General features: G+C 42.4%; 1 protein-coding gene across 2 annotated transcripts in view; it reads right to left on the reverse strand.

The window, feature by feature from the left end:
• The window catches only part of LOC134543255 (dual 3',5'-cyclic-AMP and -GMP phosphodiesterase 11), a 295,462-nt gene extending 277,388 nt beyond the window's left edge, over nucleotides 1-18,074 (reverse strand). For both annotated transcript variants that reach the window (XM_063388165.1, XM_063388166.1), the window contains exon 1: nucleotides 17,307-18,074. The gene's annotated coding sequence lies outside the window, so the exon portion shown is untranslated. The remainder of the gene's footprint in view (nucleotides 1-17,306) is intronic.
• Between the last annotated feature and the right edge of the window lie 255 nt (nucleotides 18,075-18,329).

Raw genomic sequence — 18,329 nt, forward strand, 5'->3', positions numbered from 1 at the left:
GTTCATCGATTTATTAGACGTTGTCACGTCAAAAAGCCCCCTCACCGGCCTCACTACTGGCTGGCGTCGGTTAGCACCACTCACAAAATCTTGGGCCGCATATTCCCACAGATCCCTTGACAGCACCCACCGGTTATGTCCTACTGTGAACACTGCTGAGCACGTAAGCTGCGCAGAAGAACATTTTTGGGTCCATCGTTGAACGGCTAATTAGCAACAACAAAAAAAAAAAGAAGGAAATTTTTGCAAATAGGCAGCTGGCGCGGTAAGTGGATTTAAATTACAACTTTGTATCACTTTGTATGTCCAAGTTTCACAAGCAGTAAGCGTTTGATAATTCCGTTACAAGAGCATTTAAACACACACAGCGTGCGTTTGCCGGATTGCCGCTTGTAAGTGCTCACTTCATCGTTTACACCAGCCCAACGCAAGTTCTAGGAGACAGACCGCTTAGGGGCGTATCTGTGTGAGGAAGACGGGATGAAACACAATTTCTGGTGTATCTAGTACGGTACCGAACAGGCGTTTAAACTTCTCGTCATGCATAGAGAAACTATTACATTATACGGCAGAGAAATTAAGACACAGATGTAAGAAAGATCCTTGGGTGCTTTCAAGAATCTATATCGGTTGTTTCATGCCTAAAATATTTTTCTCTGAAAAAAAGAGGGAAAAAAGTGTTTCAGAAATTTTCATTATTCAAAAAATACAGTTTAGGAAATTCTGAAACATAACTACTCGTCCGTCTTAAGCGTGACTTTGAATGATGTACGTAAACAGACACAACTCGGATATTGTGAGCAGCTCTTCATGTGTACCTGGGTAAGCAGTGTCGGTGAAGGATGACGTCCTCGCCACAGGGGAGTAACTCTAATTGCCGAAACTGAGACCTAGTTTTATGAAGTAGTCTTGGGCCCACCCGCTAGATAGTAGCTTTCATAATGTGTTACTAACATAGCTATTGATTGTGAGAAGAAATGCATAAGATATCAGGCAAACAAACCAGTGTAGTGTGGCATATACCAGAAAATTTGCATCTCCTACTAATTTATGTAGAACATGATTTTGTATTACAAAACACCATTAAGTGTTGCCGGCACAGTTTAAACTCTTAATTAGTCGTCAAGTAGTTAAATTAACATTATAAACTCAACAATTTGGATTTTAACCTTCCGTCCGAGTTGTTTTGTTGCTAGTAGTTATGGGCCCACCCAACAGAGAGCGTCACACGTCGCGTAAAACGTGGTTTCAGTTTCCAAAATATACATCTCCGTCCTTGCTGTATGGTCCTCGCATACTCGGGCTACAGTCGGCGGGGAAGCCTAAGATGTCCATCAAGTTCTGTCCCTGCCCGAACACGCCCGAATATTCACCTTCGGCCAACCTCGGGATTTGTTTTATTTTTGCGCAGGAAAAATTAATTCAAACATCAAAAGTGGTCGGTTAGGTTAGCTACATTAAAACACTTTAAAACACTATGGACGGTTAGTTAGGTTAGTATAGCTACATTAAAATAAACAGAGAAATAAAAATATATATATATATATATAAATAAACCCGAGGTTGGCCTAAGGCGAATATTCGGGCGTGTTCGGGCAGGGACAGAACTTGATGTACATCTTAGGCTTCCCGCAGTCGGCGTGTCCGCGGGAGGCGCGCGCTCCGGCGACCTTGACCCCCTGAGGACGACAGGTCGGGCGGCACTGACCGCCGGGGACAGTCGTCATGGCCTGCTGGGGAGGGAGAAGGAAAACCAGCCACACATGGCGGGGTGACTCAACAGTCGGTGTTGGTCCCCACGGCAGCGCCCTGTTACGTTGACCCGCCGGGGAGAGTAGGACATGGACAACGAAGAATGCTACGACGACGACTAAGAACAATACTACGACGAAAATACGAAGACTAAGACGACGACGAAGAATACGAAGACTAAGACAACGACGAAGAATACGAAGACGAAGACAAAGACGAAGAATACGAAGACTAAGACGACGAAGAATACGAAGACTATGACGACGAAGAAGAATACGATGACTAAGACGACGAAGAAGAATACGAAGACTAAGACAACGACGAATAATACGTAGTCTAAGACAACGACGAAGAATACGTAGTCTAAGACGACGAAGAAGAATACGAAGACTAAGACGACGAAGAAGAATACGAAGACTAAGACGACGAAGAAGAATACGAAGACTAAGACGACGAAGAACAATACAAAGACTAAGACGACGAAGAAGAATACGAAGACTAAGACGACGAAGAAGAATACGAAGACTAAGACGACGAAGAAGAATACGAAGACTAAGACGACGAAGAAGAATACGAAGACTAAGACGACCAAGAAGAATACGAAGACTAAGTCACGAAGAATACGAAGATTAAGATGACATAGAAGACGAAGAAGACGAAAAATACGAATACGACGAAAAATACGAAGACGACGACTATGTTGGACAAGACGCCCGTATCTTTCCCGCCTGCGGCGGACACGCGAAACTACAGTGTGTACGGCATCATGAAAAAATAATAGGGAAAATCTCGGAATGTCAGGGGTATTTGAATGTTCGCAAACAAATTCAGGGAAAATTGTCAATGAAATACATACCTCGTGGGCGTGGGCGTAGATTCCGAGGGGGAAGCCCCCCCGGGAATCAAAAATTCCTCCCCACCCCCATCTGTGGGGGCCTTCTTGAACTTGCAAAATCGTAACTGTGAAATACCAGGCAGCAAAAAAATAAGATATGACCATTTTCCTTAAAAATAGGCAGAAGTTATGTCCAAAAAATAGCGCAAATCAGTATCTCAATCAGTAGATTAGGAAAAAATATGCCGCTATTACGACGAAGTTTTATCGTCTGAAATATTACTCGGTAAAAATTGACGGAGTCAACTTAGTTTATCAATTGGTCACTTTTATTACTCTCTCAAATGCCTCTTTTTCTGTCGTTAACACTATAACTGGGTCATGCATGTTACATTTTGGCTTCAGACCTTGTTATGTCGCAATGCTGGTGTTCCAAGTATTTCATAAATTAATAACTAACCCTGAGCATGCCTGCAGCAATGCGAAACGTCGGTAATTTCTACTACTGCGACGCGAATCAACCTCAAACACCTAAAATCAACTTTTTTTTTTTCTGTTTCATAGTTGTCACCCAACAAAAATTGCTTATAATTGTGTTGCAAAGAATTTTATAAGACATGATAATTTACGAGCAAAAGAAAATGGTTGTTTCGTATTTTTCTTTTTTCAATTGCCACCAGAATCAACCAATTTAATATCTAGAACCAGGAATTTTCGTTCGTGCAAAAAATTTCCAGTGTAAACCCGATCTAAAAAAAAGGATAAGAGTTGGATCAAGGATCGTTCGATCTCGGCTCGAGCGAGTGAGTGGCACAACTGGTCATTGCTGGTTCCACGTGCGGTGCGACATAAAGGAACCTCTGACACTAGTCACCTAAACCAAGCAAACACATCCCCCTCAGTTTCAACAGTCATTCACTTGGCGTGATATCGTGAGTGAACAAGTCACGCAAGTAGGCATTCGTAATTGTTATCACTTGCGCGCCTTCCCCCCCCCCCCTCATGTTAATATCTGTTAAAAATATTTCTGACAGAAAAAAATTCAAGGGCGGTATCGAGTAATAATTTTAGAAATTAGCCCTTAAGAAAAGTAATGACGAAAAAAAATCAACATGACGTATAAGACCAAGCCTTAGGTCGACTGCCAAAAAAAAATATATATATATATATGTGTGTGTGTGTGTGTGTGTTGGTGGGTGGGTGTGTGTGTGTGTGTGTTAGCAAAAGGCTGGTGGAAATTATAGTTTCGTGACATCCAGCACCGTTACTGTTTTTTTTTCGGGACCGTTTTTAGTTACTTTCGTGACTAGTACTCCATTTACATTACTTCCTTGTGACTTTCTCTCTCTCTCTCTCTCTCTCGACGCAGATCCGGAAAGAGAGAGAAAGAGAGTAAGAGATAGAAAGAGATAGAAAGAGAGAGAAAGAGATAGAAAGAGAGAGAGAAAGAAGAGAGAGAGAAGAAAGAGAGAAAAAGATAGTGAGAGAGAGGGGAAGAAAGGGGGGAGGGGGCTAAATCCCCGGGGCTCGGTCACCAGAGGGGTCGTTTGAATTCCGAAATAATATTTTATACTTTTGTTTGCCCTCATGCGACAAAAATTACAATTCTATAGCTAATAAAAATCAAGGGAAAATTTACAAGTTACGCAATTTTTTCCCCAGCTCACATTTACATTAATGGCGTGCGCGTGTGTGTGTTAAATTACGGGGTTCGGAAAATTTTTACATAAAGTAATGGAGAGAGGGCCCGACAAAATTATTCGCCTCCGGGCCCTTAGTCTCTGGTCCCTTAGTCCCTTAGGTTCTGGACCGATCTAGACCAGGCGACAAAGCATTAAAAAGAAAACCTTAGCTAATTTCAAACACCGGCTGAAAAATAAATATCTTTGAAACGCCTACTGATCATGATAACTGCGCGGCTTATCTAGTGCTTGAATTTGTGTGTGATTGCATTCATTTCCAGCTTGTGTATGTCTATGCTTAATATCTAGTTGCATGTAAATGAGCTTTTTTGGTTCAATTCTGTAGTGGGTACCTCTTTATCTTTGAACATTTTATTAAGGTATGATTCTGCTTTCTAATTTTATTACTTATTTGATTATCTATTACGTTTATTATAGGTAGTTATTATTGTGAAATTTCAGTGTATGATGTAATAGCTGAAAATGTGACTTAAGAGTTTTGAGAAAAGGCGTTACGCCTTTATCTTCGCCACCCAACGAAGTTACGATGGTAAATAGTTTCGCTTCTGTCGACGGTCCCGCCTACAGACACACACACACTCGTCGACAGGTTGGGTCGCGCGGCGTAAGAGGCAATGCCAAGTGCAACTCAGCCCGCGGGAGCGACAACTTTAAGCGAGGCGAACACGTAATGGTCCCGGCGGTGACGAGGTTACCCCCTCCCCCCCCTTTCCAACCACGCCACTCTCCCCCCCCCCCCCCAATTCAAACAGAAACGACGACCTACTCTCTCCCGTCGCCAGGGAGCCGTGATTGCAGGCGCCGCCGTCATGTTCCTCGCGAGCTAGTGTTCCCACGGGCGCAACTGAACACGCGGAACATGACCACTCAAAAAAATAAAAAAAAAAATAAAAAATCTCACTGCGGTTTTCAAATGCCAACACATAGAGAGTCAATCTTTCAAATAGAAATAAAGCATAAAAATTTCTTAAAAGTAATAACTTGAGTTAATTTCACAAACATTCTTACTTCAGAATTGAGTTTCTTAAAGACTGGCGATTTGAGTATAATGGCTAATCATTATACTTTGGAATAATTTTTACCAATGTTGGATTATGTTGGTAGCAATGAAATAAGCATGGCTCTCAAGTGCACTTACTTGTGCAGGCGTGTACCAGTTTTTTTTTTTTTAAATTTAAACTGAGGTTATGGTTTTAAACACATACTTTTCTGCTATGCAATTTTTAATTTTTGTAACAAAAGATAAAGCATTTTAACATAGTTTTTCGCTTGTTCCGTATTGCAAAAGAATATAATCTTCAAGTTGTTAGGTTGCCTATGAATACCGCACAGTTCGCTGATTTCCACAGAAAATAAGAGCGTTAGTTACAGCATTGAGTTGCGATTCTTTTATCTTTCTTGCTTTGTAACGTCAGGGCAGATCTGTACCCCGGCCGTGAGAGAGACTTGGGGCGGTATCCCAAGATGTTTGGGTAAGTTAGCGAACAAGAACTCCCTTGTCGGGACACAAACGTAACCTTAACTCGTGGGCCATGTTTCAGAACGTGTCCACGCCGAATCCCGGTAAGGAAACATATCGGCAACCGTTTAAATAAACGGTGCCCTAAGTATTTTTACTGAAGCTAATTTAACTTAACCAACCAACCTCACGATTTCACATTGTTATTATTAATGTATGTACCTAACATAACCACTCTTTAAAATCCTCAATTACGGGTAAGCCAACTACTTTTAAGTATCACAACCGTCCTCAGATAATTATTGGAAAGTCAGATATAAAAAAAAAAATTTGGAATATTTATAATAGTTTTCCGGAAAAGTGTATTTCCTTCAGAATTATCGTTTTAGGCGTGGTTTCTTTAAGGGTAAATGAAAAATGAACTCGCACGTCCTACTTGCGAACGGGTTAGTTCCGGACACTTTATTCTACTATCGCCGAAGGGGGGAAGGGTGATGGGTGATGGGTGATGAGTGATGAGTGATCAGGGGGGGGGGATAAGCCTCAGACACGCCGTGGTGCCTCGTGGGTTATCACTCGCGTAACACTTGCTGGAACGCCGGGCTGAAGTTGAAGTAGGTCAAGCAACGGTACAATACATACGGAACACTAGGCAACCGTGTGACGCAAAGTAGGGGGGGGGGGGGAACTTCGGACAAAAGCACTTCTTTCACACTCGCGCTATTGCTGTTTCCGAGTTTTCCGAATGGCAAGGATGCATTATTTACCGATGGGCTCCCCCGCCTACCTGGGCGCGCGCTCACACACTCACACACACACACACGCGCACACACGTGCACACACACGCGCACACACACGCGCACACGCACGCGCACACACACCTACACACACACCTACACACACATACATATACGCACACACATACGCACAAATACATACACACATATACACACACGCACGCACGCGCACGCACACCTACACGCACGCGCACACGCACATCTACACGCACGCGCACACGCACACCTACACGCACGCGCACACGCACACCTACACGCACGCGCACACACACACACGCACACACGCACACACGCACACACACACACACACGGTGCGCAGAGCTTCAGGAAAAACAACGCGATTTGAATACTGCTCGAGGTATCAGAGTGGGGTCTGTTTACAAAAACATTTAAGAATCCACTGAGGGCCGAAGTGACTTTTCTTTTGATTTCGGATTAAGTTTTTACCTGTATTTTTAGAAGAGTTAAAATGGTGAAAAGGCGTGTACCTATTCAGAGCAAATTTTAGGCGTAAAACAACCGGTACAGATTGTTTGAAAGCACTTACGGGACTTGCACTACACCTTTACCTTCATTTTCATGCCATATTACGTTAAGATCACCGCTCAAATTTCACAGTTGTCCTATGGACGACGAGAAAGACTGCGCGCCAGTCCACAGCCTTGCGCTTAGAGGCGATACCGCGTTAGAAGCACCAGCGAGCGTCGCGCTTATCGTCCCGCCTTACTAACACTCGTACACCCCTGATTATGCAGGTCCCTTAAGGGGATATAATCTTAAATTATTTTACTTTTAATCTTTAGTTTTTCTGAACTTTTTTTATAACAAATTCATAATATAACCACATTTATTTGTTTGCAAATTTTTTTCTCTTGAAAAAAGTCCTTATTTAATGTTTTTTACGAACTTAAACACAATTTTTCATGTCGGTCCTAGCATGTACTGAAAGCATGAAATGTGGTATACAGTTTTAGATTAACAGTTCGTACGGAGCCTTCGTCTTAAAACTCTAAGTATAACAATAATAAACTAACAAAACTTAATTTTCCCAAAACCCTGAAAAATTCAGGTTTATATGGTTTAGCAAAATCTTAATTTTTATTGATTTAACAAATGATATACTAAAAATAAAGAATTTTATGACGAAGGTTATATAATGAAAAGTAAATCAAAAATTATTTCACGTTTTAAATATATGACAGGCGTGACATCAAAAATTATCTTAGAGTTAATAAAAAAAACATTTAATACGGATTTTTAAGCAGAGAAAAGTATCATAAATATTAATATGCCTGTAGTATGAATTTATAAAAAAATCACATGCAAAAACACGAATAATTAGAAGCAAAATATTTTTGGATTTCAAGTTTGCATTCAGCGAGCAAGTTGTGAAAAGATATCCTCATCCATTCTACGTGAACACAACGTGGTGAATCAGTAAAGAAATACTTTTTTTCGGCAGTCATTTGTTGCGTTTTCACTAATTTTTTGCAGTCCATTTGTACACGTTCAAGTTATCATTTGACTGGGATAGATAACACAGAAGGGCGTAGACAGCAGTTGGCTAAGCAACAGGCTATGGATACATTTGTACTAAAATTAAGCACAAACTCCTCGAAGGTCACAAGGATGCATAAAGGCTGCATAGACGATTCTGTAAGTATGTGGATCTTTGCAACTGTTCGGGTCACCTAAAATCATCGACATCATTTGAGATTCACTTTTAAAGATCATATACATTAATACAATAAAAACTCAAACGTGTTTATCCCTTGTTAGCAAAACCACGCAGTTAATTCATTTAAATATGGTATAATTATATAGTTTTTTATTATTGATTGGAAAATAATTTGATTTAAAATAGTTTATTAATTTATATAATAAGCTTATGCTTATACTTAAAAACTGGTGTATATTTTATCTCGCAACGAAGACGGGAGCGGGAATTTTATCACAACCAATTGCAACCAATATTAGGTGAGCTCCATTTCTGCAAATACCCACTTCTACCAATAGCATTATGTACCACATACATAATCTATTTTTTATTATATCACAATCAATAACTCTTTCACGATTGATGATAACTTATCACATGATGCGATAGTCAAAAGAAAAAAAATCACCGAGCGATTATTCGGACGAGTACAAACACACTTGTTCTTTATAATGTATTATATCGCAAGCATGACATATTATTAATTTTCTAATCTCGTTTTTTGAAAGTAGTGGTATATTCGGAAGAAAGTAAACTAACGAACAATTTTTTTTCTCAGAAATTTACAATCACCAGTTTATTATTCTTCCACAAGTTTTTTTTATTTATCTTATTACAGATAGATTTTTGTACATATAAACAATACTTTTACGTATGTAGGCTACTCTTCGACTAGGCAAACCATTAACTGGTGTCACTTCTAAAAATGTTTAACTTAATTTTATCCAAAATTGTGTTGAAGATGTATTTCACAAAAACAATTAACCACAAAAACTCCGAGATACACTAAACACTGGACAGTCTTAAATGCTCTCGAAGCTTGCGTCGTTTTACGTACAATTTTCACATTCCTACTATAGCTAAATACATCCGGAGTGACGTCACAATTTCTTAGAGATAGAGTTAGGTGCGCAAAAGACACCTAAAATATTTTCACGATAGTGACGGAAAGGAACTACGGTACCGAGACAATTGGACATGTGTACAACTCTACTCACACCGTCGTGATTATACATCTTGGCCTAATCAAGCGAGTGGGTGCTAGAAAAAAAGTCAAAGCAATGAACTTTGAACTCTTGTACAGACGCGTCTGAACAACGACTGTGAGACAAACCACACATCCAGAATCATCTACGAAGCAGCTTTTGGCACCTAATTCGAATTAAAATACCGTTTCACATTTTGATTTGATGTCAAGTAAAACGCAAGTAACACGGGACCACGCATATTGAAGCTCTACTTACGGTTCGCGTTTGTTCAGTTTAGATTTCTTAGATTTCTCGAGGGACTTTAAAAAATAAAACGACAAATTCGAATAAAATCAAAAACCCTCCCCCACGTCACACAGTCTTGCGAGGTTCCGAAGCGAAATCCGCGAAAGGCCGGAACCGGTTCGATCGAGCTTTCCCGCGCGCTTTGGAACTCGTCAACGGAACTAACTGCCCGCGCGTGAGCACATGGTGTGGCCAGCAGCCCCCGGGGGTTTTCACAGACGGGAAGCCTTATTTTCACAGACGAGAGAGCCAAACGTCCGATCGTGCATCTTCGGTTTTTATTTTTTTTTTATTTTGGACAACTCATGATAACTAATGATCAATTAGGTTAGGTTAGCTACATTATAAATAATTTAAAACATTGTGGACGGTTGATTTGGTTTAGTATAGCTACATTAAAGATACTGTGAAATCATGTAAACGGTTTCCTAGCCCTGGATAGCTACATATTAAAAAGTTATTTGCTAAGCAACCTTCGGGGAACTTCGGGTGTGGCTCTCTCGTCTGTGACAAGAAGACTTCCCACGGGAGTTTCCCGACGCCACGGCGCAGATGCGCCCTCGCGGCAGAATTGCCGCGTGGCCTCCGCGCGTGCCCGTGCGGCCATGACAACCGCCGAAACCACCCACGACTCGAACCCCACGCTTCCTCAATTCCGCAACGTTTCTTTCGACAGGGCGTCCACACACAGCAGTTAATAAAATTTCCCCCAGTAATAAGATTTCCAGGGGCTGGCCACGTCTGCACGATTACATGGTAAGTGTGTGTAACATCCCCCCCCCTTTTTTTCCAGTTGTTAAGACGTCCAAAAAATTGGCTTTGTTGTAGTGTTTTCATTGTGGAAACAGTTTTAATTTTTAAAAAAAATGGAAGTGGCCATTTTTAACGACGCAGATTCTAATTCACACTCGCAAACCAACATCAGACGTAATCAAGCACAATTTCCACAATGTTCTGGGCGGTACAATATGGCGATAAGAGGTTTAAAAAGTAGGCCTACTTCAACCACGTCACAGCATGCCGTCTCCAGCCAATTCATAACTCCATGAAAATTTCCCTCACTAATATAATACACACATATATATATTTTTAGATAATTTACCTATATTGCAATCATCTAAAATAATTAAAATAAAACTCAGCATCCACCATCCGCTAGCTGGTCTAGTTCAAAATTTAACTTGCATACGACAATTTTATAGTGTGCATAACCAGGCACGTGGTCATGGGGTCCGGACCCCTCCCTTCAAGGATTTAAAAAAAATAAACAAGCTAAGACAATAATAAAATCATAGCAAAAAAACTACTTATAGATTATTTTATAAGGATTATTGTAATAATTAGTGGGCTACAATACCTTTTTTTCGTCCCCATTAAATTCCCACATATCTAGTCTGTATTTCACACAAACTTGACATTAATGTTTCATGTATTTAAAAACATAAGTATGTGTATTTATGAGTTGTTTTAAAGAAATCATGAAGTAATTGACTTAATTAAGAACAAAGTATTAAAAACAATTAAATAAAAACGTGAATTTATGAAATGTTAAGTTTCTTCAAGCAAAATCATTACACTGAGATTTTGTTCAAGTGTGACAGTAAATTTTCTTTTAAAATTCAGCTACAGAGAAAACTCATAAAATTATATAATCGCTGCACTGGAACCCTCCTTCACCACAGTTTGGCTACGGCCTCGGTATGACCAAGCAATAAAATGTCATCTAAATTTTAAAAAAAAATTCAGTCTGGATGACGGCAAACTGGAACATGATATTTTCCTTTCAAATTTCTGTAACTGGGAAAATGACATGAGCTTCCTAGGATTTAAAGTAACTTTCCTGACTTCCCGCAATGTGGGCAGTCTGTACAATTTACAGAATCACATTCGCAACACAAAACGACGCCGTTCATTAGCCTTCAGTGCCCCTCTCGATAAATTAAAACCGAAGTCATTTAATAACGTCTTAGGACAAAAAAAAATTGTGTTTTTTCACCGCGATTGTAACCTGAATTCTATATATCATTAGTAGTGGTAACAAACTGGAGGGGGAGGGGGGGGGCGCCACCATCGCATTGCCTCGCCTCTCCGCGGCCCAAGGTTCGATGCCCGGCGCAGTATTCCTGGCCCGCGGCGGAAGTCATCGCGCGTGACGACGACGTAGCTCGCGGCGTGCGGTCCGACTGAAGGCCCGTCTACGACAGCCCTAACCTGTGGGCGGTCCGACTGAAGGCCCGTCTACAACAGCCCTAACCTGTGGGCGGTCCGACTGAAGGCCCGTCTACAACAGCCCTAACCTGTGGGCGGTCCGACTGAAGGCCCGTCTACAACAGCCCTAACCTGTAGGCGGTTCCGACTGAAGGCCCGTCTACAACAGCCCTAACCTGTAGGCGGTTCCGACTGAAGGCCCGTCTACAACAGCCCTAACCTGTGGGCGGTCCGACTGAAGGCCCGTCTACAACAGCCCTAACCTGTAGGCGGTCCGACTGAAGGCCCGTCTACAACAGCCCTAACCTGTGGGCGGTCCGACTGAAGGCCCGTCTACAACAGCCCTAACCTGTAGGCGGTTCCGACTGAAGGCCCGTCTACAACAGCCCTAACCTGTGGGCGGTCCGACTGAAGGCCCGTCTACAACAGCCCTAACCTGTGGGCGGTCCGACTGAAGGCCCGTCTACAACAGCCCTAACCTGTAGGCGGTTCCGACTGAAGGCCCGTCTACAACAGCCCTAACCTGTAGGCGGTTCCGACTGAAGGCCCGTCTACAACAGCCCTAACCTGTGGGCGGTCCGACTGAAGGCCCGTCTACAACAGCCCTAACCTGTAGGCGGTTCCGACTGAAGGCCCGTCTACAACAGCCCTAACCTGTAGGCGGTTCCGACTGAAGGCCCGTCTACAACAGCCCTAACCTGTAGGCGGTTCCGACTGAAGGCCCGTCTACAACAGCCCTAACCTGTAGGCGGTTCCGACTGAAGGCCCGTCTACAACAGCCCTAACCTGTAGGCGGTCCGACTGAAGGCCCTTCTACAACAGCCCTAACCTGTGGGCGGTCCGACTGAAGGCCCGTCTACAACAGCCCTAACCTGTAGGCGGTTCCGACTGAAGGCCCGTCTACAACAGCCCTAACCTGTAAGCGGTTCCGACTGAAGGCCCGTCTACAACAGCCCTAACCTGTGGGCGGTCCGACTGAAGGCCCGTCTACAACAGCCCTAACCTGTAGGCGGTCCGACTGAAGGCCCGACTACAACAGCCCTAACCTGTGGGCGGTTCCGACTGAAGGCCCGTCTACAACAGCCCTAACCTGTGGGCGGTCCGACTGAAGGCCCGTATACAACAGCCCTAACCTGTAGGCGGTTCCGACTGAAGGCCCGTCTACAACAGCCCTAACCTGTGGGCGGTCCGACTGAAGGCCCGTATACAACAGCCCTAACCTGTGGGCGGTTCCGACTGAAGGCCCGTCTACAACAGCCCTAACCTGTGGGCGGTCCGACTGAAGGCCCGTATACAACAGCCCTAACATGTGGGCGGTTCCGACTGAAGGCCCGTCTACGACAGCCCTAACCTGTGGGCGGTCCGACTGAAGGCCCGTCTACAACAGCCCTAACCTGTAGGCGGTCCGACTGAAGGCCCTTCTACGACAGCCCTAACCTGTAGGCGGTTCCGACTGAAGGCCCGTCTACAACAGCCCTAACCTGTGGGCGGTCCGACTGAAGGCCCGTATACAACTGCCCTAACATGTGGGCGGTTCCGACTGAAGGCCCGTCTACGACAGCCCTAACCTGTGGGCGGTTCCGACTGAAGGCCCGTCTACGACAGCCCTAACCTGTGGGCGGTTCCGACTGAAGGCCCGTCTATGACAGCCCTAACCATTAGGTGGTCCGTGTCCTTATCCCAATGTGAATGACGTCAACACTGTCACAGCGGTGTCCGCTGTCTGAATATACTGATACAGAAACACCAAAAAAAAATTTTTTTTTTAGATTGTCTTTGTTTACCATTTTCATGCTTTGTAAATGTGTACGCAGCTAAGTTTTGAATATTTAGTTCTTAAATTTGTGGGAGTTCAATAATATTTATCGATATTCTGTAAGGATGTAAGGCCCGTCTACGGTTGCGACGTCCTAAACTGTGTCCGACGGACACTGATATCGCTGATTGGCCCACGTGACCCTTGGACGTCGTGCGTGGTGTGAACGACTGTCCGAATCTCCCTGGTCCAAATTCAGTGGTGGACTTGAACTTTTTGTTCCAATCCGTGTCCTTCGGTAGCACAGAAGAATGAAAACTCGTGATATTTGCGGTTTCCGGTTCTCGTTTCAAAAGGTAATCGTAATCAGAAAATTACCGGACATTAGATTTTACTTTTGCCTTACGAAATAAATAAATAAATATTATTGAACTCCCAAAAATTTTGTAAGTTAACTAAATATTCAAAAAACATAGCTGCGTACACATTTACAAAGAATGAAAACGGTAAACAAAACAATCATATTACAACTTTAGAACTCAGTAGATTCGGACATCCGAAATCGCAATAACTGTAGGCGGGACTGTTTTTCGTGTGGCCATGTGACGTCACTTTAGATGCATATGAATACTAGCCCAATAGATCCCTTAGCTAAGGGATCCACTCAAAGTGAATCGTAGTGTACGCAGCCGTCTTAGCGTTGCTTCCGAATTCTCTCAAGGGATGCCGATGCATCCCTGTACCTGAGTCCACTAACTCGATATTTCCAGGGATGCGACTCTATATCCATTAGCTTCGGGATCTTGTTTTATCTTGTTTGTATATAATATTACTTCTGATTTTCGACATAAGATTTGATTACAACGTTATATAAGCGTAAGTGGCAACTCAAATAGGGACGAATAATATCGTCAATAAAAATTATCGAAAGGCGAATTTAAATTTATAGGGGTATTTAATGCTCATAAGTATTTTTTATAATTTGAGATTCATAAAAATATGTTTATTTCGATTGCAAAAATTTATAACATCCACGCTTCATTTTTTATTGGTCTTTTTTTTTTAATTGGTTGTTGTTATTTACGATTAGCTGAATATTTGTAGATATCACGACTCAAAATCGCTACGTGAATATTAATACGAACAACTGTCAACATCTGTACTAGCAGTAAAATAATTCGGATATTATCCATCCCTTGCTGCATTTGCTAAGGGATGCAGGGATGTGTATGCTACGGACGTATCCAAATGTTTTCGGATACAGCCATTGTCGCACCTAAAACAGCCCTGACCAAAAATTGTGATTTCCGATGTCGGAATCTACTAATTAATAAAATAGTCACCAGATAGCAGTAAACATACAGCGTCAAAAAAAATGATTTTCGATTTTTTTTCCCCCATACATTGTAAATTAATTGTCAGCCAAGTTTTGAATATTCATTTACTTTAGAAGTTGTGGGAGTTCTATAATTGTTTTTAATCCTGTAATGCAAAAGTAATTACGGTAAAGTTATTTCAGATTTTTAAAAAAATTTTCACGATAATCCGTACTCTACATATCTACCCTAATGACTAATAAATGAACTGGTGTCTTCTTGGCTTCCTGCCACACCGTCCGTCATTTTCTGTTAACCTCTTTGAAGCCACAAAGTAATAATATAACATTAGATATACTTGCAATAGGAACAATTTTTCACGTATTTAAATTGTAAACACGTTTCACGTGCGACAAATACAAGCCGAGTACTTGGCTGTGGTGTAGCCATTATTTGTTTGTTAAAAATGGTATCAAGTACAAGAAAATCTGGTGATATATTACTACTTTGGGTAAATATGTACAGTCGCGGTAGATGCCAAAAAAAATGCTAAAAATCCGAAAACACTTTTATTCTGTGCTCTTTCACTTCCTCTTTTCAAATCAACCGGCGGAGATAAGAAATTCCAACTACTTTCGGAGATATCGAATTTTTTAATTTTCATCACAATACCTGCGTATTCATGCGGAAAAAAATGCTAACAATCCGAAAATACTTTTATTCTATGCTATTTCACTTCCTCTTTTCAAATCAACCGGCAGAGATAAGAAATTCCAAATACTTTATGAGATATCGAATTTTTTAATTTAGCAATACAACGCCCGTTTAACCCTTCGAACGTCGCCATTTTTTATTTTGACGTGTGTTAGTGAATGCGTAATAAATAAAATGGTCGATTAGGTCAGGTCAGTTACATTATAAATACTTTCAAACTAAGCGGACATTAAAAATAATGTGAATTTAATTTAATGGTTCTTTAGTTTTAAATTATTTATAATGTAACTGACCTGACCTAACAAAACCCGGACAAATGATGAACATTAATAACTCACGTAATTTTTTTTTTACTTATTACTTGCGCAACAATATACAAATAAAAAAATAATACTTTAAAATTAGAAACGTTAAAAACTCACCTAAGTTGGAGGCGGGTACATTTCCTTTGCCACTATAAGGAAATTATGTGGTCTTTCACGGCAGAAGTTGACCGATTAATGAAACATCGTATTGAACAATAAATGAATAAATAATAAAGTATTGGTTCATTTTAATACTGACCAATCACGGAATAAATAATCACCTATTGGTTCATTTGAATACTGGCCAATCACGGAACAGTCACGTGACAAAATTGTCCAATAAGAAATATGATACTCGTAAACAAGAAACCTTATTATCTATGACAAGAAACAATGGTGATCGCCGCATACTACGCAGGTATTGTGATGAAAATTAATAAATTCGATATCTCCCAAAGTATTGGGAATTTCTTACCTCCGCCGGTTGATTTGAAAAGAGGAAGTGAAAGAGCACAGAATAAAAGTATTTTCAGATTTTTAGCATTTTTTTTGGCATCTACCGCGACTCTACATATGATGAAATTTAAAAATTCGATATCTCCTAAAGTATTTGGAATTTCTTACCTCCGCCGGTTGATTTGAAAAGAGGAAGTGAAAGGGCACAGAATAAAAGTATTTTCAGATTTTTAGCATTTTTTTTTGGCATCTACCGCGACTGTACATATTTACCCTACTTTGTCCTTTTTTTTTTATTGTATATGTAAATTCTTCCCGTGCTAAGTTCTCGAAGCATAATATTTTTATTTAATGAAATTAATATTTCGCAACCTTGAAATACAATCTCGTAGATTGACATTTTGTAACGTTCCCGTGCACTGTGGAAGCAGCAGACGCAAATCGTTAAAATGTTCCAGGAGATCCGTCTCCGTTTCCATGCCATCATAAAACGGGCCTAAGCCACTGGTCTGGGCGAGGACTAGAATTCGTCGACAGCCATCGATCGCCCGGTGCGAAAACGAGATCACAAATCACGGGACGTGAAAAAAACACCCAACCGTCCCACCTCCTTCCCCCCACCCCCTCTGGCACGCGCTGGTACCAAGGTCCTTTCGATAACAGTACTAACTCGCGGCCGGGAAATGAAGAAAAGAGGGGAGGGGGAGGCTATCTTGTATTTACACACAGAAATTACGTAATCCTCGACACACGAGGTTCTGCAAGATGGGACACACTGCGGTCACAACGCGCGCTCTCGCGCGCAAGAGTACCCGAAAATAATCGAATCGCTCATCGATACGCCAACCTTCAGTTGTAGCGGAAGCGATACGTCAGCTGTCAACATCCCAGCGATTCGCTGCACTTGGCGGGGACCGGTTGGAAGGGGAAGGAAGGAGGGAGGGAGGGAGGAGGTTAACGACTTCGGCCCTGTGTTTACGAAATAAAGAAACGATAAATAAATAAACAACTCACATGTTCAGCCGATGCGGCGTGCGTCGAAAAGCTCCCCGCTGTGGATGTTGGCCGAGACGACAATGTTGCACGCCGCTATTGGCAGTCCTGTACACGAGGGTCGGGAAGGGAAGAGAGAAAAAAAAAAAGGGTCGGTGGGGAGAAAAAAAAAAGATAACTTCACTAACAAAAAAAAAAGGGGGGGGGGATTGGGGAGGGTTCAGGGAAGAGTTAGATCCCTTCCTTTCACACCGAGCTGTCTGGAAATTTCAAAGCCCCCGTGGACTCCTTTTCCTTCGCCTTCTTCTTACGAGCCAGGGAAACAAAACAATACACCAACCCGTTCACCTCAGGGCTCCTGCAACGGCGCACGTCGTGACGAACATCACCACGAAAACACGGGCAAAAAAAAAAAAAGATATGCGCCGCAGAATGGTTAAAAAAAATAGTAATAATAAATCCCAGTTCTCACAACGCCGCCAACGAAAACAGACGGAACACGTGACTCTCGCGCACACGCTGCTGTTTTGTTTCCTTCTTTTATCATTCACTTCCACCTCTGTTCTCTCTCCCTCCTTTCCCCCCCCGCGCAGGCGTATACCCCTCGCCCGAGGAGGGGGAAGAAGTAGACGGTCGACGAACTTACGTCCCACCACGACGCGCGCCGGTGGTCGAACTGCAGACGTGCAGAAGAGAGAGTCACAGTGAGAGAGAAAGAGAAAGAGAGAGAGGAGAGAGCGACTATCTCGCGGCAGGCGCGAGGCACGGACTACTTCGGCGTTGTTGTGATGTTGGAGTTGCGCGGTGCAGGTCGGCGCAAGTCGCGGGTCGCCCCCTAGGGCGGGGGAGCCGAGCGAGCAGCCTCGCGGCAAGGCACGCGGAGCCATCTAGCGGCGCCGCTCCGCACTACGCCGCCGGGCGCGCGCTGCGCCGCGGTTACACCATGGCGCGAAATTATCGAACGAAAAAAAAAATGGTCAAACCGTCTTCTTGATTGAATGAATCAACATTTATATTTCACTTGCACAACACGGTATAAAACAT

This window comes from Bacillus rossius (assembly GCF_032445375.1).
Source record: "Bacillus rossius redtenbacheri isolate Brsri chromosome 9 unlocalized genomic scaffold, Brsri_v3 Brsri_v3_scf9_2, whole genome shotgun sequence".
Taxonomy (NCBI): Eukaryota; Metazoa; Arthropoda; class Insecta; order Phasmatodea; family Bacillidae; genus Bacillus; species Bacillus rossius.